General features: G+C 34.4%; 1 non-coding gene across 1 annotated transcript; it reads left to right on the top strand.

The window, feature by feature from the left end:
• The first annotated feature begins 9,195 nt into the window (after positions 1-9,195).
• On the top strand, positions 9,196-9,268 carry TRNAQ-UUG (transfer RNA glutamine (anticodon UUG)). Its single transcript has one exon. It is a non-coding gene; the product is annotated as a tRNA-Gln (tRNA).
• Positions 9,269-11,899: the final 2,631 nt, after the last annotated feature.

Raw genomic sequence — 11,899 nt, forward strand, 5'->3', positions numbered from 1 at the left:
CAAGTTTAATGACTCTAATGGCAAGGTAGATAAGCTAAATACATCTCTGATAGGATTTACAGGTAATAAAAAATACCCAATTTACATTTCTGAATTTATCCCAGGAAGTGGACGGAAATTATTTTATCAATGTCGAGAGTTTGCCAAATTACACAACTATAAATTTTGCTGGTCTGCAAATAATAAAATATATATTCGAAAATATGAACATTCCAAAGCTATTAGAGTGGATTCCGCAGCGGCTCTGGACGCTGTAGAGGGGAAATGACTAGATGGTAGCGATGCCTCAGGAAATTATTATGTTTTTTCTTATGTGATGCACTTGTTTCATCTTGTAAGTTCTATTTTTAAATGGGTTTTTAAACATAACTGTTGTAGTCTTAAGATTGTACTTTTTAATTTATTATTATGCATCTCTCACCGTCTTAGATGTAGCATAAACATACGTAAAATTAAATGTCACAAATTCTCTCCCACGCCCAATATGCTATGCTTACATGTGCCATGTGAAGTATTTACGAGTATACTTGTGTATTGTAATAGAGGCTTGTCAAAACATTTTCATGTAGTTAAGAGTATCGGATTAAATAGATCGGACTCGCTGCTGACCCCGGTCACGTGCGCTGGGCTGATTTTTTCTGAGTTCCCTCTTTTTTATGCAAAATATATATCAATTTACTTTAATTATGATTATAGATAATTTTATTACTATTACGTCGGAACTTGAGAATCTTAGCTCATCGCGTTCATTTGTCTGCTTTCCGGAACAATGTATAAATTATTTGAAGTGTGATAATTTTAATACTATAACTGTAATACATTTAAATATACGTAGCATAAATCATAATTTTGACTCTTTTAGTGTTTTACTGGCTACTATGAATATAACGGCCGACATTCTCGTTCTCAGTGAATGTTGGTTATCTAAGGCTCCTTTCTTGCCACAGATTCCTGGATATAACAGCCATAACACTCTTAAAAATGCCAATCAAAACAGTGGCGTAGTACTATTTGTTAAAAATAATATTAATTGCAAAGTATATGAGCCAAATTGCATAAAAGAAGCTGATTGTTTGGTATGTGAGATTGGAAAGTCCTTTGCATTGGTAGCTGTGTACCGTTCACCATCTTATCAAAATATCGACACCTTCTTGAATAGTCTTAATTACTTGTTCATGTCCTTACCAAATTTTCAAGTTTTAAGTATGGTGGGAGACTTAAATATAGATATAAAATTGGATAACGAGGATTCGTATGCAAATGAATATCTAGATTTAAATGCAACTCATGGTCTCCTACCAACTCACACGTTTGTGACAAGAGGTGATAAATGTTACGATCATGTGATGCTGAAATCCAAGTTGCTCTCTACGACTTTGGTTCTTGACACGCATATAACGGATCACAAACCTACGTTCCTAATAGCGAATCTCAAGAAAAAACCTGAAGGCTCATTAAATACAAAAACTAAAATAGATTACGAAAATATCCATCGTACTATAATAAACACGGATTTTTCTCATATTTACTCGACACAGGATGTAAATTTGGCGGTAAATAATTTAATTTCTACTACATCAGATATAATAAAAAATAATACATGTACAGTGAAAGTTCCACGCAGCAAAATAAATATAAAGCCTTGGATAACCCCTGGCCTCCTTCGTTGTATCCGAAACCGCGATAAAATGCACCGGAAGTTACAGCGAGATCCCGATAATCTTATACTCAAAACAACATACACACGATATAGGAATTTTATAAACAAGCTTCTTCAAAATATTAAACGCACATATCATAAACAATTATTAAATAATGCTAAAAATAATTCAAAATCTACCTGGAGTGTTATAAAGACAATAGCTAATGTAAAACCTTCGATATCCGATGCAAAATCCCTTTTAAATCTGCATCCTAATCAAAAAACATCGGTAAATCTGGTCAATGAGTTTTTTGTGGACGTTGGTAAATCCTTGGCGTGTGCTATACAAAACCGACAGCCCCCCAACAGCCCAACGGTGAAGTCTCATCCTGAGCCAAGCTCAATGGTTTTCTATGATGTCGATGAACACGAGATAGATGCGATAATAACAAGTCTCCGCAGTGACTGCGCTATTGGCTGGGATGGTATATCTGCACGTATTTTGCAGACATCGAAACTGGTTTTTGTTCCCTTGCTTACCCACATTTGTCAATTAGCGATATCTACTGGCAAATTTCCTGATGCTTTTAAGAAAGCTTTAGTGCATCCAATCTATAAGTCTGGAAATAAAGATGATGTGTCCAATTATAGACCCATATCGGTTCTAACTGCTCTCTCTAAAATTTTAGAAAGGATTTTAAACAATAGGCTGATAAACTATTTGGAGTCAAAAAATATTCTAGCAAAAAATCAGTTTGGTTTTAGGAGGGGTATTAGTACAGAAGATGCAGTCAATTCATTACTCGAAACGATTGTTGAGGCATTGGATGGTAAACACCGATGTATTGGTATGTTCTTGGATCTATCCAAAGCCTTTGACACCGTTTCGATTCCCTTGCTTGTAACAAAATTAGAAAGCATTGGTATTCGCGGTCTTCCCCTCTCAATTTTCGAGGACTACCTACAAAATCGCACTCAATGTGTAAAGATAGATGGGGTGGTCAGTGATGAGCGAAAACTTGTATTTGGTGTCCCGCAGGGATCTATTCTTGGCCCAACCTTGTTTCTCATATACATAAATGATCTATGTAAGCTTCACATCCCTCATTGCCAGATTTTCGTTTACGCAGACGACACTGCTATGATCGTTAAAGCTCCAAATTGGCCGACAGCTTTTGAGCGTGCTGAAAAATCATTATCCCAGATCATGTCTTGGCTAGACTCAAACTTACTAACCCTAAATTCAACCAAAACAAATTATATAACCTTTGCGATAAACTCGTCCACTTTGCCTCCAGAAAACGAATACAGTATCAAAGCGCATACTTGTGGGGATAATTTCTCAAACTGTACCTGTCTGCCTTTAACTAGATCGTGTACTGTTAGGTATTTGGGGGTTCAAATCGATAATTTCTTAACATGGAAACAGCATATTAAAGCTTTAATCCCAAAAATAAGAAAACTCATATACATTTTTAAAAACCTAAATAAATGCGCAGACCTGGATACACTAAAGCTAGTTTATAATGCACTTTGTAAGTCCTTATTAGCATACTGTATTACTGCATGGGGTGGTGCAGCCAAGACCACGATTATGCCGTTGGAAAGAGCTCAAAGAGCCGTTCTTAAGGTTATGACAAGAAAACCTTATCGGTATTCCTCTACAAAACTTTATGCCGATACATCAGTGCTAACAGTAAGACAGATCTATATTATGATGACCCTTCAAAGGAAACACACACAAATGCCATATGACCCGACTATATATGAGCGGAGACGCAGATCGGATCTCGTGTGCGCTACCCCCATCCACAGAACAGTTTTTGCATCTCGGCACTTTAAAGTGTTTGGATGCTGCATATATAATAAAGTTAATAAGATATTAAATATATATCCCAATTCTAAAAGAATAATTAAAGAGAAAATTAAACAATGGTTATTAACACTAGATTATACCAAAACAGAAGACCTTATCTAACTTATGAGCTATTTCAAAAATAAACTTCAAAAATAAATATAAATAAATATACATATACAATACATGCATGCGAATATATTGAGTTGTAAATGGGCACTTGTGACATATTCTTTTATTTTCCTTTTAATGACGGTAGAGAGCATATATTTATGTAGAAATAAGATTTTTATTTTTATTTTCTAAAATACAAAATATGGTGTCAACAGACTAATTTCTACAAATTCCCAAAATACAGAAAATTTCTAGTTTGGGAATTACTGAATCAAACATATCTGTATTCTTTTCAATTGTTTCTTTAATAAGCCACTTCCGTAAGCCCCTCATGACGCCTCACGTGAATTGTAATCACAGGTTAGTTCCTAGCTCAATCGCGGGTTGCTGATTTGTGGAGCATGCGGATTTGGCGCTGTTTACATTAACCATGTACTTTAGCGTAAGTAGTTTAAGAAACTATCAATAAATTTATTTTTATTTTTTTTATTTTTTTATTTTATATATATATATATAGTATTGGAATATAAATGGGTTTTTATATATATTATTTTTCAAATATTTAGTCAACAAAACGATTTTTTTTTGTCTTTTTTTTATGTGGTCAAGCAACACCGCTGAGTTAAAAAATATTTAAAAAAAAATGTAAAGATGATATCAATTGGCACACGTGAGAAAAAAGAATATTTAAAAACAGTTGCAGCTTTTTGAGAAGATTCAGATGAAAACGTTACTTTTTTATAGTTGTCTTGTAAAAATTGTCATTGTTACCGGTCATTCCGTCACTCTTGCGCAACAATCCTTGATTGTATAAGGAACAAAACCCATGAAAACATCTCAGTGAATAATTTGAGTCAATCCCGCCTATATGTAAATGGCTGTGGCGATGCCAACAAGAGATAGACAATTTTATGACGTATGGCGCACCATTTGTAAAGTATAGTGATGAAATTTAACAATCAGCGAACATATATTCGTCAAATATGGAATGTACAGAAGAACAAACTTAATCCGGTAAATAAATAACGCTGGGAACAAATACTTGGCTTTTGGGTATCACTAAAATTATTATGGCCATGTGACAATAGACTAAACAATTTCACTTTTGTATGTATGTTTCTTCGCGCATCGCGTAAAAACTATTCGGTGGAATTTGATGGGGTTTAGGCACAGACTATTTAGCCTTTAGGCGAGTAAGAATCTGACATCTGTCAGGTGTCAGATGTTATTACTCGAAAAGTCTTGTAATAATGTGATGACCATCTTCTGTATTAACATTATTTTGTATCACAATAAAATGCATGCGCCTAATAGCGACCTTGGTTTTGAAATTATATGGTTTTATTGAAAATAATGATCTCATTTTTTCTTGGACGTGTTCGAGATTTTGCAAATGATGAGTGCAAATTTATAGTAACTTATTAAATGTGCCGGTATTTTACGATAATGTTCTAGCAGTCTTTTTAGTATCATGAAGTACATAGTCGGTCATAATGGGAGACATTAAATTTAATCGAAATAAAAATAAAAACATGAGAAAAAATGAGACGGGAAGTGTGTGAAATATATATTTTTTTAAATATTTACGAGCACCTTCCTAAATATTTTCTGTAGATATTTTGTCCAAATATTCGATGATGGATCAATTTTTCCTTCGTAAAATACGTCACCGGTATTATGTTTACGTCTCATCTCATATCAACATTATATATTTCTTACGTATGCTTATAATTGAAACAATGAAATTAATAATTCAACAATTTGTAATTAGGTATAAGAATATCAAAAACTTAGCTACAAAAACTTTTAGAACTGATTATCCCCAACGAATATATTTTAGTGCTGATATATATTACAAAAAAAAAACAATTTTGTTTTACATTTTCCATATATTTGACTTTATCAAGATTTAATAAAATAAAGAACCCATCAATTGTTGCTACAGCGGGCATATCCTTAACTTTATCTCAGATTGTCATCAAAATCTCAATCTTCTGAGATTCACTATATATTTCATGCTGTTATTGTGCTAAAGCGATGTTTATACGCAATTTTTAATTGAAACCATTACTCCTAATCTCGAATCAGTATTTAAAAAACAAAAAACGAGTCATTACTCAAATTTCGAAATTCGATCGCGCTTTTATTGTTCGAAATTCGAGCGCTCGTGTTCTATTGGTCCTTGGAAGTATGCTGGCTGGTAAGAATCTTATTCTTTGTTCTCTCCATATATGGCCAGTAGTAATTTTAAATAGGTAGTACAAAAGCCATTTTCATTTGACCTCTCATATTTCTAAGTTTTTATATAAACTGATTGAGAATTAATATCTTGAAGAGGTCTAATTACTTTGGATACGTGTTAAGGCGTAATAAAAACATAGTGTATGATTTGTGTTGCACAAATTGGTGGACTGGATTGATGAGTTATCAAAAATGGGTGCAATTTCGTGCTGTAGATTAAATTATCTGAGTTAATGGGTAAAGATTGTGCGCTCGTGGCTATAGCCTCAATAATGCTTTATGTTTGTGAATGGTAGCGGAGCCATCTTGACTGCTCTTGTCAAATATTCAATGTCGAGATGTGAGATGTAATGATATGGTTTTGTTCGTAATTATGGTCAGTTATTATTGTATTTTGGATTAGCTGTAGTATTGAGTTCTGAGATATTTATTTTAACACTGGCTATTTTATAAGCTTTAATTTAACAAATCAAATCATTTTATTCGCTTAAATAGGGTAGGTACCTAATACAATATCCACATAATGGTTTAGAATAAGCCTATTTAGCCGTTGTCAACAGCATGCAAATGTTAATAATAGCATATTAAAAAAATATATAAAATGACATCAGATTAAAATAAAAAATAAAATGTTAATTAATGTCAATTGTAATCCAAAAAAAAAAACATTTATCAAGAAGCCATTTATTTAATTGTCTTTTAAAATGATTTAATGGCAATTCGCGTGTGAATTTTGGAATCTTGTTGAATATTTTATAACCATAACATTTTTTTTTGATATAAGATAACTTGCAATATATGTTCGGGTGGATTCTGCAAATCAATTTTGAAGCAGATATCTTCGAGCGATTGAGCTGAAATTTTACAGACATGTACATATAATTTGTACAATGCATTATTATGATCTGACGGTGCATCCAGAATCGGCTGCCGACGAAGGACGACTCAACGACAATGCGTGACAAATAATCCGTGCTCGTGCAGGGCATGTTTTTTTTTCGGGTGGGATGACATAATATCTCATTAACGAAAATAAAAACTTACGTAGAAAATGTTAATTAAAAAAAAAATTAATCACAACACAAATTTATATATTGGGTTTCCAAAGCAATCTAGGTTCTACCAAGATTCAACTGTGTACTGTGTGACGGACAGACATTCGAATCTATGAGATACTAGCGGCCCGCCCCGGCTTCGCTCGGGTAAAAACATAATAAATTATACCCCCAAACCTTCTAATCGCGACAGACAGGTGCGGTAGAGGACTTCGTTTTATAATATATAAGGTAGGTACTATGTACTATAGTCTAATAGAGATTAGGTTAAATTCTCATAAAGGTCGGTCACCCAAGCTAAGGTGTTTATTGTTTACTTATTGTTTGTGTTTGTTGTTACTTATTGTTAGTTTGAATTGCATTTAGCTTGCGTCCGATGGACATTAACACAGAAATTGACACCACACACCCAGAACCGCAGACAAATATTTCAGTGATCACAAATTTATAGATTTTGCCCGCGCTGGGAATCGAACCGAGGACCTTCCACATAGCGGACAGGCGTGGTGACCACTACGCCACGGAATTGTCAAACCTATTCAAAAATTTTACCGTCTATTGTAATCCGGGTCGACTTGACCACAATGGGCGTTAAACGTGGTTTAAACGTTCCAGTTTGTAATTTAACGAGGTGTAAATTCATAGGGGGAGTGTTCCTCTTGCGACTATCGGCTTCGTCCCTATACCCTATACATATATACAACTAGATGTTGTCATGTTGCTCGGGGCTTCGCTCCCGTCGGAATTTTGAGATAAAATATAAAGAAAGATGTGATGATGTAAAATATAAAGAATGTGAAAGATGTTCTGACAAAGTCACAAATTCACATACGCTTACCTCTTTAAGAGAATCAAAAACTACTGGTCTAATTTCGATGAAGTTTGGTACAGAGATAAACTACATATACAGGAGTAACATATATGCTACTTTTAAATTAATTACGGACATACTCGGGGCATACTGCGGTCTTTAGTATATTACCTAGAAGGGGATAATATTTGTATATATGTATACGTAACTATAAGCTTATATGCATGTAAGGGAATAAACTCAAATTCTTTTGGACAGATTTTCAGGATATTTGAGAGTATAGTAGTCAGATGTACAGGCCAATTTTGACCAGAGGTCGTGTAATTTAAAACAGACATAACTTAAATACCAGACACAAACCCAAACACAGTGAGAATATGCTTTGATTCGTTCGAATACAAAGTACAAATGGGAACAAACCTTTTATATCTGCGGTTAAAACTATTTAATTTGCCATGAGCTCGCATGAGAAATCTTTACTTCTATTTTGCCATAGATACTTATGAAATTTGTATGAAATAAAATCCCATGGTATGTGGGAGTTTCTAATGAATAGAATCTCAATTACTCGTGCAAGTTTAAGTACATTTGTTTAGTAGGTGCGAAATAAGATAGTTAGTTTTGTTGTGTAGATTGCTATACTAGCTGTGCCCGCCTGCTTCTCTTCTATGCTAATGTCGAGACGCCATATGTTTTGATTTTTCGACACAAGTGTTTTGTGCAAATGATTACAGAAATAAATGACAACTACTTATAATAAATGGACGAATCCTAATTTATATCACAAACAAATATCTTTTAATCAGGTTTTTATTACTTATTTTTTTAAGTTAATGTTAATTAGTGTGTGTCAAATCTTGCAAGGTAAATATGACCCGCTTTGTCCCATCTTCCGATGTATTCTATATGTACGCCAGGTGCATTACAAGTTTCAGTTCAATGATCTGAAATTTGGATATCTTTAGATAACTGATGGTGCACCCGGCGTCGTCTGCCAACGGGGGAACTCTTCAACGTGACTCTACGCGGACATGATTTTTTTATACAACACGATTTTCCTGCAGACAATAAAAGCTTGTAAAACGTCTAAATGCAAATCTATCCATTGTTTTAATATCATAAATATGAAAGTGTGTTTGTTTGTCCGTATTTTACGTCGAAACGGAGCAACAGATTGATGTGATATGTGGTGTGCAGATAGTTGGAGACCTGGAGAGTGACATAGGCTAGGTACTTTTTGCTGTCGGAGCCGCGGGTAACAACTAGTAGTAACTACATATAATCTTTTGACGCATTAGACTGATAACACGTATTTTGCATAAGTTGGTGAACTGAGAAAGTATAATCAAAATCGGTCCACATAATACCCATAATATATAATACCCATAATAACCACTGGCTTTAAGATAATTTTCATAAAATAGTAACAAAATAGTAACAATTCTAAATTAATAATAATTATTATAAATAAATTGACGACCTCGGTGGCGAAGTGGTAATGTGCTTGCCTTTGAACCAAGAGGTCCCGGGTTCGATCCCCGGTCGGGTCATGATGGAAAATGATCTTTTTCTGATTGGCCCGGGTCTTGGATGTTTATCTATATATGTATTTGTTATGAAATATAGTATCGTTGAGTTAGTATCCCATAACACAAGTCTCGAACTTACTTTGGGACTAGCTCAACCTGTGTTATTTGTCCTAATATATTTATTTAATAACAATTCATAGGTAAATAATATATGCATACAGAAACATAAATCAAATCGGATTATTATCTACTAAGTATTTATATGTCACACTCTAGTCTGTCTGTCTGTACAAGTAATTATATGTCACACTCTAGTCCGTCTGTCTGTCTTTCTGTCTGTTTGTATGTTTCTACACTACTACTTGATGGAATTTGATGCGGTTTTTACACTTTTATAGCGGAAGCTCTAACTTAAAAGCGATGATATTAATCATTAGCGTCCCTGTTCGGCTTCAACTTCTAATAGGCGGTTTTGTAAATATAAACCTTTGATAAAAAATTGTCTAAACAACATAGAAAACTACATAAAAATCCGTTGCGTAGTTCAAAAGAAGAAAGCATAGAAACAGACAGACGTGGCGATGGACCTTGTTTTATACTATGTAGTGATAAAGATAGCCATGTAGCCGCCATTATCAACAGTTGCCAAACAAACAGCTATTAGGACAACGAGGGCTCCATTGCGCAAGCGCAAGAATATGCTCCGTCGTCGGTCTGCCGATGATGATAGACTGTGGGAACCAAGGGTTGCCAACTACGGGTTATATTGTAATGATCATGTAATTAACGGTGATACTAATGGATTAGTTAGGTAATAGAAGCGGTTATTTATTAATTTAAAACTTAATGTCTTTTCGGAGTTTCGCATTTTAAATTTGTGAAAATCTAAAATTAAAAACTAATTAAGTTTTTTTATTGATGTTTTTCTTTTTCCTTGAAATTTGTGTCTATAATAAAGAACTAAGAATTAAATTTAAAACTAAAATTTATAAATATTTACAAAAATAAAAAGTAGTTGTTTACTTAGTTTAAAACTATGAAGTACTTACTTCTACGATGTTTAAATAAAATTAAGTAAGTTTAAATTGATAAATAATGCCCGTAACGAATCACTCTAAGATTTGGCGTGTTTGATTAAGTAACAAACATACATATAAACCAAACATACATAGGTATGTGTCTATTTTTAGGTACCTTAGAATATTTTTCTCATACTACATACATAGAGACACGTAGAGACAAGCTGTCAGAAATGTGTTAAACTCTGAAAACGACCATTTCTTTGAACTATGAAAGCTATCCGGTTTATTATCCTTTTAAACATAAACCAGCGTCCTAGCTTAGCTATAAATGCGACAAGGCAGCGCGACGCGGCGCGATCGTGTGTTACGTATGTTATGTACTGGCTGTTTCCCGGGTCTTCACGTCCATGAAAATATCGGGGTAAATAGTATACTATTCCAGGTTGTATTCTACCCGTTGACCCGTTGATAATCTCATCGAATTCTGTCCAGTACATTTGCGTGATTAATCAACAAACATTCTCATACATGTCGAAATTTTGGCATTTATTAGTAGGATTTTCGTGTCATCAGCGATGTCCATAGATAAAAGAAATATGTGATGTCGCTTTTTTCTAACACTCATAACGTCGCATGTCTTCGTACAGAGTTTAAAAAAATTTAGAGGCTTTTTTTATCTGTTGTTGCTTTTTGAAAAATGTTAAACTCGCGTCAGGACACGAAATTCGTACGTATACGTCATAAATGCAAAACGTCAATATTCGAGTTTTCACTTCTGCCGGCACTCCCGGTGTGCAACCCGATTTTTTATCGAAGCCTTGCAGTTGCTCGCTATGTCGATCTATAATACGGCTTAGCCGGAAAAAATATGGCGACAGTCTCAAGGACCGTGCAGCGGAAACAATACAAATACAACACAAAGGGCTCGTAGGTGGGAACGAGCCTCAGCTGTGGGCGTTACTCGTTAAAATGGCCAGAGAGAGAAAGCCAAGAGCCATGTCTGACGGGCCTGTTGGGAGAAGCGTCCCGGTGCCGAGTCTGAAGGAGTCCTATTATTAACCTCCTTAATTACTTAAATTCTCAAAAATTTCAGCTAAAATGTAATTTAAAAAAAAATTGACATGTATTTTTTTTTTTAAAGAAATAAACAGTTTTTCTTTCTTTCTTCTTCTTGCTAATAAAAATACTTGGCCTACTTGAGTTTTCGGACGGGCTACATACAGCGTTCCACCGCTTAGTGAGGACGCTATGTGAGACAGAAATAAATATGAAATTTAAACAAAACACATTGTTGTTTTAGTGTGAAATTCTTGAGTTAATTATGATAAGAATTGCCTGTAATATTTACACGAAAACAGGAAAAACTATGGAACAAGTTTACGACTTAAAAATTTAATAAATCTTTTTGGTTATTAGTATCGGAGGTATTTTAAACTTGGGGTCAAACTTTGGGCTTTTTGTACTCACCCTTACTTACCCGAAATAGGAACTCAGAAGCCGACTTCCTTAGCTTAATGGTCATCGTGCCGGACTGCTACACTGGAGGTCCCGGGTTCGATCCTCGGGCAGGTTAAGATGGAAAATGATATTTTTCAGATTGATCTGGGTCTTGGATGTATATCTATATATA

The sequence above is a fragment of the Plodia interpunctella genome, chromosome 26 (genome assembly GCF_027563975.2).
Source record: "Plodia interpunctella isolate USDA-ARS_2022_Savannah chromosome 26, ilPloInte3.2, whole genome shotgun sequence".
Lineage (NCBI taxonomy): Eukaryota > Metazoa > Arthropoda > Insecta > Lepidoptera > Pyralidae > Plodia > Plodia interpunctella.